Source organism: Brienomyrus brachyistius, chromosome 5 (genome assembly GCF_023856365.1).
Source record: "Brienomyrus brachyistius isolate T26 chromosome 5, BBRACH_0.4, whole genome shotgun sequence".
NCBI lineage: Eukaryota > Metazoa > Chordata > Actinopteri > Osteoglossiformes > Mormyridae > Brienomyrus > Brienomyrus brachyistius.
Window position 1 is genome coordinate 19,573,355 of NC_064537.1, and position 12,362 is coordinate 19,585,716.

Here is a 12,362-nt window from a genome sequence, read left to right on the forward strand (position 1 = left end):
CTTTTTGGACGCCACAATAACACACACAAAGGCAATCAAAATGATTGTAGCAATGCCATTTTTCACTCATTGCTTGCCAGTTGTGATCATTTGCATAAACAAATTATTTCAGCAAAATCTAAATTTTCTGAGGGGAATGTAAGCTTTGATAATTTCTATGATGCAAAGACATCTCCTGAGAAAACAGAAAGATCTCCTATGATGTATCTTCTTTCAGCAATTTTATAACTATAAACATCTCCTCTTGCATATTTTTTGATCTTACATTTTGCATCACAAGATGACTTTTGCTCTTTCTTTGAATAAATCGCAGATCTGACATCTTAAACATTAAAAAATCTAAACCAATACCACACTGGCCTATCCGACAAATATATTTACATTTGGCAGAATAATCAGGCCCACAGCACATTATAACATAGATAGTTGTCTTTAAACATTAAATAATGGAAAATAGTGGATTTCTATTGCTTGTCCTTTGCTACAGTAGGATTCGCTGTTAATTTGTGCCCATTGCTGTCTGGAATAGGCACCAAAATCCACGCAAGCCTGGCATGCAGTGAGAAGATGGATGGATGGATGGATGGATGGTTAAACTTTGATCTGTTTAACCAAATAAATAAGCTTCTCAATGTAATTATGAAGCTCTCTTTCCCTAACGAAACCTTAAATAAGCTTGTTCTTTCCTAATATTTCTGGATGGACAACTTTAATGCTCTTGCTGTGGTGCCTGTTTCTGTAGCAATAGTCTTGTTTCCATGTTCATCGCCATCATCACTCAAAATCACACCCAATATGTTAATTCTTCATCCTCAAGGTTTAGGTGCAAGTGACGTTTTAAATTCTATGAAAAAAATTATCACGGGTGCAAGCGGCCGAAATGAGTTTCCTCCGCAGGGTGGCTGGGCTCTCCCTTAGACATAGGGTGAGGAACTCAGTCATTCGGGAGGGACTCAGAGTAGAGCCGCTGCTCCTCCGCATCGAGAGGAGCCAGATGAGGTGGCTCGGGCATCTGATTAGGATGCCTCCTGGACATCTCCCTGGTGAGCTGTTCCGGGCATGTCCCACTGGGAGGAGGCCCCGGGGAAGACCCAGAACACACTGGAGGGACTATGTCTCTCAGCTGGCCTGGGAACGCCTCGGGATCCCCCCAGAGGAGCTGGATGAAGTGGCCGGGGAGAGGGAAGTCTGGTCTTCCCTGCTGAGACTGCTGCCCCCGCGACCCGACCCCGGATTAAGCGGAAGATGATGGATGGATGGATGGATGGATGGATGGATGGATGGATGGATGGATGGATGGATGGATGGATGGATGGATGGATGGATGGATGGAAAAAAATTAGTTGGCCTCTTGATATATTCACCTGCTGCAGTTCAACAAGATTCTGTATAGGAGTGACTGTTTTGGATGGCTGATACCCTGTAATGCCATGCCATTTTCATTATAATAGGCTGTACCTAAGTCTCTCTCTAGAGTATGTTTGACGTCACCATCTACACTCTTCCTACTGTGCATGGGATTATGTCAGGCTCACATTTCCCTCTTGGACAGACACAGCCCTGCACAGATTATGTTCTTGCAGGGTCAAGCGGCATTCTCCAAGAGTTGTTCATCCGTTTGACGCGTGCGTGTGGTGGAACCTAGTTTTCAGTGTGAAAATCAGTAAAAGAACATCCACGCCTTGAGGGCGCAGTGTGAAGTCAGGTCTATGCACCAGCTGCATTTTAATATTTCCTACATTTTGCCTAACACATATTCCCAGTCTGAATATCTAACAATATGTGAATGACAGCAGGGAAGTAACCTGGATGTTTATTAAACATCTATAAAAAAAAATGAAAATTTTCACTGCTGAAAACTTCACTGCCTATGCAACCAAGAAATGAGAGCCTACTGTGTAGTACAGCTCCCAAATCCCCAAATCAGGCCCCAGGGATGTCGCACAGCTGGAGTGATTTTTATGGGGAAAAAAAGGCAGTTTAACTGCATGTGCATCTTGCCTATACTTTTTTGAGATTTTATGCCATGTGTTTTCTTATAAACTGTCCAAATTGTTTAGGTAAAAAAATTACAGTTCTAAGGCTCTCATCCCTTTTATTAAGTAAGCTATTTTATGAAATTTAGATAGATAGATAGATAGATAGATAGATAGATAGATAGATAGATAGATAGATAGATAGATAGATAGATAGATAGATAGATAGATAGATAGATAGATAGATAGATAATTATAATAATCATAATAATTCAAGTTAAAACACATAAGTGTTTACATGCTTCAAGCTAAGACACCCCAAGCTGTGAGCAGCTTAGAGTGTCATGATGGGCTATGTGCGGAGTAATCCCGTAATCTCGACCTGAGCTGATTATAACATACGTACCGTTACATCGCAGCTCACGGGAGGCTGAGCACATGCGTATGAGCATGACTGAATCTCAGAAAGGTATGTCGACCATGGGCTGTTCCCATCACCATGCGGGTGAAGACCATGGCAGATATGCACGGACGCCATCAGCCATTTTATGGAATCTGTCCAGGGTGTACCCCTGCTTTGTGTCCTCTGCTGCCTGGGATATACTCCAGGCACTCCCTACGAGTCTGTACTGGATAAGCAGTTGGATGGATGGATGGATGGATGGATGGATGGATGGATGGATGGATGGATGGATGGATGGACGCGTGGATGGATGGATGGACGCATGGATGGATGGATGGGTAGATGGATGGATGGATGGATGGATGGCTGGATAGATGGACACGGATGAATGTTATTTTTACATAGGAAGTAGGTATCTACATTGCATTAGGGGACCTAATAATATCAAAACGATTCTTATTTTCTATTCTATCAGCAGCACCACTATATGCTTCGCATGTTAAGTGGTTCCGACGCCACAGGTAGCATGTGCACAGTGTCTTTCGCCCAAGGTCACTGTAATTACTTATACATTCATGGCATGGTGTGTGCATTTTGACCGAAAAAGTGTGGCTGGGACAGATGGCTAATTCTCATGTATCACATTTATCATGCTACCAATGACAGACACCATTGATCACTCAGGAGTGATTCAGAAGTCAAAAATCCTCTAATAAATTGAGGTCATTTTTAAATTCTATGAAGGCCGTATATTAATAAACTGCCTTTATAGTTTCCCATTTACACATTAAAAAATATATATTTTGGGAGATTTTTGTATTTTTGTTAATTACATTATTAGTATTCTTTACTTTTTTCCCAGAAAAATTAATTGATTATAGTTGTTGTTTGTGTACTGTATAGCCAGAAAACTAGTCTGTATTTTCTTGTATTAATCTGGTGATTAAAAGTCATTTAGATCGCTACTTAATTATGTAGATGAACCAACTGTAACTGCAGACCGGAAAAAAGGGAGATGGCTGTTTTTTGTTTGACAGATCCTGCACAAACTTTCCATCCAATCTTTGTGTCAAAAATTAAAAAAAAAAAAAAATGTGATAAGGCAGCATGAAGCACTTAAATAAAGATTCACCTCCATTGTTATCACAATTGAACAAACACTGCACCCCCCCCCCCCAAAAAAAGCCCCCTTGACGTTATCATCTTCCAAGCACTTGTCCAGGGAACATGCGGGGCAGGATGCTACTCCACCGCAGTCCACGACTTTGGACTGCAGGAGAAAACCCACCGACACAGACAAGGAGAACCAGCAAAATCCACATCTAGACTGGGGGCAGAATCTTGAGCCAATAAGAAATTATTAACTCAAATAATAAAATCAATATTTTATCGATCCCTGTCTTTACACCTCCCCCAACTTCCTGTAGATGAGAGCCAGCTGGCCGTGAAGGGCAGCCACCTACTGTGGTGCCCCGGGAACTGAGGGTTAAGGGCCTTGCTCGAGCACCTGCAGACGTAGTGAGGGCAGGTGTGAAGCAGCAACCTTCTGATCACAAGCACAGTGGCTTGGTCCACTGAGCAACATCCTGTCCCCGAAGAGCAGAAAGGCAAATGACGATGTTAATGAAATTCCATTTTCTGATTTCAGAAATCTATTGACCATATGATATAGCTTTGTATCAGTAGATAGTGTTCCCAGATAGAAGTATTAATTGAAATTAGGATTGCATCTATTAAGAGAGAGGCTGTAGACACTATCCTAAAATATGTTATTTCAGAAACAATAAATTTGATTAGTTTTTATATTTGGAACAGGTATTGTCTTCTGTCAAAAGGACTATGATATATATTGTGTTAAGAACAGGGCATATGGGATTTGCTTTGCAGATGCAGTTTGTGCTGATAACATTGTCCGGGTACATGGTAGAGAGGCACTGTGAGATGTGTGTCTGTGTGTGTGCTTGTGTGTATCTAGGTGAGACTATATTATACTAGGCAATAAGTTGATTTTGTTAACATTAACCTTAGTAATTTTAACCTACACAACGTACAATACATGTGAATATGACCATCAAAAATGGCTGACATTTTCCAGTTTTTACAGAATTTACAATTGTTTCTAACTCACATTCTGGTCCCTCCTAAGCTTCCCTGACCTTTTTCTCAGGAGATCTTTTTCAGCACTGTTGAAAGAGCTGGGAAGAGTCATTCCCATCAGCAGGCAAGTAACAAAAGTGTTGATGGTATCAGGGCAGCAATAGCGCACCGGGCAGAAAGCAGACACAATCAGGTCTTTGAGCTGGATCGCCTCCATGTCTCTCCTAGTCACTGTAGACTCTGCAGTACATAAAGGCTTCATCATGGTCAGTAGTGGAGGGAAGGAAAGTGAAGAACCGATAGCTGGCTGTCTCACCTCTACATGTCAGACTGCCTCCTGACAAATAGCAGCGCAATATAACTGGCCATCGGCATCGGGCAAGCTATCTACAAGCTATCTACAAGCTATCTACAAGCTATCTACATTATTGCCTCTTTCTACATGACACCCTGCTACAATCTGTCTCTTTCTTTCTACGACGCCCCACTGCCACCTGTCTCTTTCTACATGACGCCGCACTGCAGCCTGTCTCTTTCTTTGTACATGACGCCCCACTGCAGCCCGTCTCTTTCTACATGACGCCCTGCTGCAGCCTGTCTCTTTCTACATGACACCCCGCTGCAGCCTGTCTCTTTCTACATGACGCCCCACTGCAGCCTGTCTCTTTCTACATGACGCCCCACTGCAGCCTGTCTCTTTTTTTCTACATGACGCCCCGCTGCTGCCTGTCTCTTTCTACATGACGCCCCTCTGCAGCCTGTCTCTTTCTACATGACGCCCCGCTGCAGCCTGTCTCTTTCTACATGACGCCCCACTGCAGCCTGTCTCTTTGCACATGACGCCCCGCTGCAGCCTGTCTCTTTCTTTCTACATCACGGCCCGCTGCAGCCTGTCTCTTTTTTTGTACATGACGCCCCGCTGCAGCCTGTCTCTTTCTACATGACGCCCCACTGCCGCCTGTCTCTTTCCACATGACGCCCCACTGCAGCCTGTCTCTTTCTTTCTACATCACGGCCCGCTGCAGCCTGTCTCTTTTTTTGTACATGACGCCCCGCTGCAGCCTGTCTCTTTCTACATGACTCCCCGCTGCAGCCTGTCTCTTTTTACATGACGCCCCACTGCCGCCTGTCTCTTTGCACATGACGCCCCACTGCAGCCTGTCTCTTTCTTTCTACATCACGGCCCGCTGCAGCCTGTCTCTTTGCACATGACGCCCCACTGCAGCCTGTCTCTTTCTTTCTACATCACGGCCCGCTGCAGCCTGTCTCTTTGCACATGACGCCCCACTGCCGCCTGTCTCTTTCCACATGACGCCCCACTGCAGCCTGTCTCTTTCCATATGACGCCCCGCTGCTGCCTGTCTCTTTCCACATGACGCCCCGCTGCCGCCTGTCTCTTTCCACATGACGCCCCGCTGCTGCCTGTCTCTTTCCACATGACGCCCCGCTGCTGCCTGTCTCTTTCCACATGACGCCCCGCTGCTGCCTGTCTCTTTCCACATGACGCCCCACTGCAGCCTGTCTCTTTCCACATGACGCCCCACTGCAGCCTGTCTCTTTCCACATGACGCCCCACTGCAGCCTGTCTCTTTCCACATGATACCCCACTGCAGCCTGTCTCTTTCTTTCTACATCACGGCCCGCTGCAGCCTGTCTCTTTTTTTGTACATGACGCCCCGCTGCAGCCTGTCTCTTTCTACATGACGCCCCACTGCCGCCTGTCTCTTTCCACATGATGCCCCACTGCAGCCTGTCTCTTTCCACATGACGCCCCGCTGCCGCCTGTCTCTTTCCACATGACGCCCCGCTGCCGCCTGTCTCTTTCCACATGACGCCCCGCTGCTGCCTGTCTCTTTCCACATGACGCCCCGCTGCTGCCTGTCTCTTTCCACATGACGCCCCGCTGCTGCCTGTCTCTTTCCACATGACGCCCCACTGCAGCCTGTCTCTTTCCACATGACGCCCCACTGCAGCCTGTCTCTTTCCACATGACGCCCCACTGCAGCCTGTCTCTTTCCACATGACGCCCCGCTGCCGCCTGTCTCTTTCCACATGATGCCCCACTGCAGCCTGTCTCTTTCCACATGACGCCCCGCTGCCGCCTGTCTCTTTCTACATGACGCCCCACTGCAGCCTGTCTCTTTCCACATGACGCCCCACTGCAGCCTGTCTCTTTCCACATGATGCCCCACTGCAGCCTGTCTCTTTCCACGTGACGCCCCGCTGCCGCCTGTTTTTTTCATTAACATGGGGGGAGGCTTATCCTAGATGCTCAGCAGATGACAGCAAGTTTCATAAATCTAATTTTTAACCCAAAAATATGATTTGTTCTTAATTTTTGTGTTTCTTTTCTTCTGTGAACCTTATGATCAACCCTGACCATAATATTAGCCCTCAAGGCTTGAAATATTCCACTATACAGCTTTGGTAAAAATTAAGAGACCACTGCAAAATCTTCAGTTTCACTCATTTCTCAGTTTATGGATATGACTTTGAATAAAATATTCATTCTCCAGCCTGGCTCTTCCCTGTTTCACATTAATGAAGGGCTTCTTTCTTGCTTTATGGAACTTCTGTCCTGCTTCTAGGAGCCTCATATGAACTGTCCTAGCTGTGCACTTCACACTTCCACTTCATGTTCCCCATTCCTTTTGAAGGTCAATTGATGTTATCCTATGATTCCTGAGGCATTGATGGAAAAGTTACTGGTCATTTCTGGCAGCAAAAAGTCTCTTGGCCCTTTACTTAGTAGATTTTTGGTCATTCCTAGTGTCTCCTGCTTCACATTCTTCTTACATACTGCGGCCTTAAAAATATTGAGCCTGGAAGCTGCCTGCCACACAGTGTAGACTTATACAAGCAGAACCAGGTTTAAACCAGGATTTAGAAACACAGATTTTTTTTTAATTATGGAGCGGTTTATGGGTATTGAAATGAGATTGGCTGGACAGAGCTGGTAAGATGGTTGCAAACTGAAAAAACCCAGCAATGGACAGTTCAACCAAAAGTCTTCATATACATTACATCTGCAATGAGTATTAGGAGCTTTGCAAAAGAATAGAAGATATTATTGAACCTTTGCAGAAGGGAGGATAGAGAATAGGAGTGGTTATGATTGAGCCGCTTTGCAATCGGTCTTCAAAGGTCAGTAAGATGCTCCGGGGTTACCTATTGTCAGGGGTGAGGCTTGTGCTACTCCTACTATCAGCACTTAGTCGCCCCCACACAGCGGCAGCTGATTCATAGTGTGGAATGAAGGCTAAGCGCAAATTGGGAGAGCGTACACCTGCTGCTGCTGACATCCTGGCAGACGCTAATGCAATCAAGCAACTGAGAAGGAGGCAAAGATGACAAATTGGATGGAAGTAAACTGTGAAATTAAAAACCACGGAAGCTGCAGAAACAGAACGATGCTGTCATCTACTGCATGTACTCATCGTGTCATTGGCTTGTATTGATCCACGTAATTCAAAAAAGATAATGAATTAAAGTTAAATGACTGGAACAGGAAGATGTCATCTAATGCAGGAAAAAAGTTCAGGAGTTTCTAGTAATTTTTTTTTTCAGAATATACACTTGCAACATTTTTTTGGAATCAACATTGGTGCCGTCATTAGAGTTTATCAACTGACAATAGTTATTTTTAGTATTTATCAAGTAGCTGTATGGCTAAGAAAAGTTCAGATGTGTGGTGTAAGAAGATTCTAATTAGGCTTAGAGGTTATGGTGACACCATATTGTGTCAAGCAGATTGTTGGGGTCAGATTAGCACACTTTCATTCGATTGCACGGATTCTTCGATTAGCATATACTCAGAACCATTGCTACATATATATGTATTGACATATGCGTATACAGTATATTGTCTGTGTATGTATTATAAATATGTTTATGAGTTTATTAAGGCTATAATTTGGTGAAAACATCTCATCACCAGGAGTCAAATTCAGTCCCTCTCCGTTTCTCAATGTCATTCATTCCTATAAAATCAGACTCCAGAGGCTGAAACTTTCGAGAAAAAAAAAAAAATAACAGAAAAAGGAAAAATGAGCTGCTTCTCCAAGCTTTTAGGGTTTTATCCAAGCCGTCCTGCTGTGTGTAAAATGAGGAGTTTCCCCTTTTTTCTATATATCGCTTCGTTTTTGAGACTCACAGAAACTGAACAGGATGCATGTTTCACAGTGTCGCACATCTTCAAACTGAAGTAAAAAACCTGATAAGTAAACACCCTCCTTACTGTCCTAAAGGAAAAACCATCCTTCAGGAAGGTTAAATAGCTTCATATATAACCACAATTACATTTTGTTTACTGACCCCATCACATTTTCAGTATAATAAGATGCGTTTTGGACATGCTATGGATATTTTTTGGAAGGTAGATACCTAAATCAATCCCTCTATTGAATAAAAGAATTTAAGAATGCGATATTAGTATATTTTCCAGGATTATTAACATATGATGAATATTGCATAAAACTTGTGCAGTACTCAAATCAAGATACAACACAACTTAAGATATTCTGTGAACAAAATTCAAAGAAATGTTTTATGCTGGTGTCAAATTGAGGTCAGGGATTTCTGCCTACATTGGTAGAAAGCATGACATGAGAATGACAGAATTATATGTTTTTATTACAAGAACACATCTGTCAATGATATGTAATATAAATTGAATCTATGGATTATAACAAATCACAGAACAATCATGTAAATAGCTTGTAAAAAGTTTAAAAAATCACATTAATTAAAAAACAATAACCTGCCACATAGGAGTGTCCCAATAGCAGGTCTGAACGTCTACATTCCAGATGATATTTAACTTCAGATTAGTGTTTGTTATTTTGTTCAGCATTGCACATTGAAAACATAGCACATCTGATGACTCAATAACAGGCAGACAGACAGTGAGCCTGCCTACATTTACATCTACTGGGAAAGATTTTAAAAAGCTTTAAGTTATCATGCATATTCCCAAACATTAACTTCTCACCCTGTAAACATACCTATGACATTCAGATATCAGTTGAAAGGGTTAACTGGCTGAAAAAATTACAAACTCACCTGCAGACTGGAAGGGTGGCCAGTCATTTTGTCAGGCCAAAGCTTAAATGTGTGGAGCCTACATACTGTACTGAGTGCTAAAGTCACAAGTGATAATAAAGGAAAAATGTACAATGGGTGAGATCGGGGGCATAGGAACCGCGGTGGGGGAAGTGTGCGGCTCACTATTTAACTTGGCATTATTCAACCTGCCCCCCCCCCCCAAAAAAAAAAAAAAAAACATATAAAAAAATAGGCCTTGGCAGTTCAGTTATTAAGTTCATGCCCCTCACTCTTTGCTCTGGCATTGGGTGAGGTCATTCATGAACAGGTACTCATGGTAAGGGCGTTTTGATGGCTGTGAAGATGCAGCTTCCACATTTCATGTTCCACGTCCAATAAAGGAATGGCAGTCGCATGTATTTATGCAGCAGATGGTTTTATTCAAAGTGACATGCAAGCGAGGCAGATGCATTATAAGCATACCGCTGTCGAAGAGCCAACTAAGCGTGAATGGAGCTTGGCTGAGCTTCCAGCGAACAACCGGTGCATGTTAGCATTGGAGCAAGAGCTATATTATACTCACAGAAATAGCAAGATCCTAATGAGAGCCATTCAAATCGATGACGAGAGCAAAAATAAGAACCTTCAGGATATACAGGATACATTTACACCTAGATGCTGAACAAACTGTACTGCCAATATGCTACACTGCCAAAGAGAACTGATGAGGTGGAAAATGAAATGCACCTAATCTTGATGTAACTGAAGGAGGTCATACTGAAGAGACAGCAGTGGGTCACCTACAGTCAAGACCCCAAAGTGCAAAAAAATGGAGCAAGTTGGCAATAAACATTTATTGGAGTCAAGCAAGGTTATTAATGTCAAGACATGCTCAGTGCTAATAGATTAAGCTATGTATCCAGAAGACAAATAGCTTGCTTATTCTAAATCCAATTAATAACCAGTATCCACTGTTGGCTGTCTTACAATATTTAGAGGGGTAATTTGACTTTTTTTCTCTGCCAATAGAGACGTTCATGTGATGGGTGAAGCTGTTCGGAAGATAAAATAGATTGATCAAAGGTGGAGGATGTAGTGTTTTGTCAAAGGGGAACAACATTAGACTCCTTTCTACCATACAGTACTATAAGCAGTACAGGAAGAGGGGTGGAATGAGGGCAAGGCACCTGGGATATGTATGAATTTGAAAATATTTCTGTTTCAAGGCCTATGTAGAGGAAGACTATTAGCTACAGTATACAACAGAGTTGGGTAATTCAGGTCCAGAGAGTAAGAGTACAGATGAGTCCTCTGTGACTGTCACTCTTTATGCTCAACTGGTTGGTTGAAACAAAATCTTGGTCTGGACTTTTACTCTCTGGACCTGAATTACCCAACTCTGGAAACTGGACACTTTGAATGAGGCTAAAGCTGACATTGGAGCTGTAACTGGAGATGGGAGCCTAAGGGTTATATATGTCTCCTATGCAGAAGGAGAAAGGGAAGGATCAGGGATATTACATCATCAGCAAGAGAATCGGCAGATTCAGGCCCAGTCGGTGGGAGGGGACAGTATATGCAGTGAAACCTGTGTGGTGCTGGTCAGACAGTAGTAGTGTGATGTTACAAAAGGATTAGGACCATTAGTGACTGTCGAGTCAGTAGACGATGACAAGACATGACGATATATGTGAATGCCAAAAGATGGCTTATAGATGAGGACGGACTGACCGGCCTTCAGCAGTCAGTAGGCTTCTTGGCAAGACATAGTTCTCATTCATAAAGAAGAGAGCTTAGTGTTTGTTCATGTTTATCAGGACTATTAAGATAAATTGCTAAAAATAAGGTGCGAAGAATTCATGTGTATTTACACCTAAGCAAGTTATTTTGGGTGCAGCTTGTTGGTTAATTGTGTGGGTGTGTAATGTTACAAAAGCCATGGGATTTGGCTGTGGAGGGAGTGGCAAATTGCAATCACATATGCAATCTTCTTTTGAAGCATGTCAATCAAAACAGAGCCTGGATTAAGTGAACACGCCAATTGCTAATCCTTTCGCTGAGTAATGGGGGAGGAACTCAAAATATCTTTAGAGGCAGATAAGGGCAGATACAGATCCTCTCAGGAAAAGTCCAGTGCCTTAGCCTGCCGTTTGAGTTACTCTTTCTTATTAGTTTGATATTCATTTTTAACTATAGGCTATAGATGGTATAGCTAAGAGCACGTATGAAGGGAGAACCTATGTGGACAAGAGGGGACTAAATTGCACCAAAGCTAAGGCAGCTACTGTTGCAGACACAAGGAAGAAAGAATGATGTCACATTTTGTGTAAGACATTCCCGTCCAATCCACACAGGACGTGGAAGGCTGCCGTCTCGGCCCCACCATAATTCATACATTTTTGTAAACATTTGACATTTGTAGAAGCACCTCGTGAGTCAACAACAGATATAACTAATGCTAAGAGAAGAGGGGAACTGTACTTGAGTGTATGTCATTGTTAGTATTTTTAACATAGAAAATAGAAAATAAACCGGATTGATTTTGTTATAAAGGAATAAGGACTTCAGTGGGTTTATGCAAGGTAGGCCTCTTAAAAGTAGATGGTGTCCAGATATACATGCAAGGAAAATTCTAGAAAAAAAAATTGCCGAGCAATATTTGGTGTGAGGCACCGAAAGAAAAGGAAAAAGACCCAGTTAAAAGCAAATAATATGACCGTGTATGATCAGGTGCGTGATTTGCAGATAAATGCCTTTTAGGTGCAAATGAATGTTTAAGAATACTGGATACGGCATTTGCTTTTTTTCTAACATGCTGCTACTGCCGGAGCTGTGGGAACTTT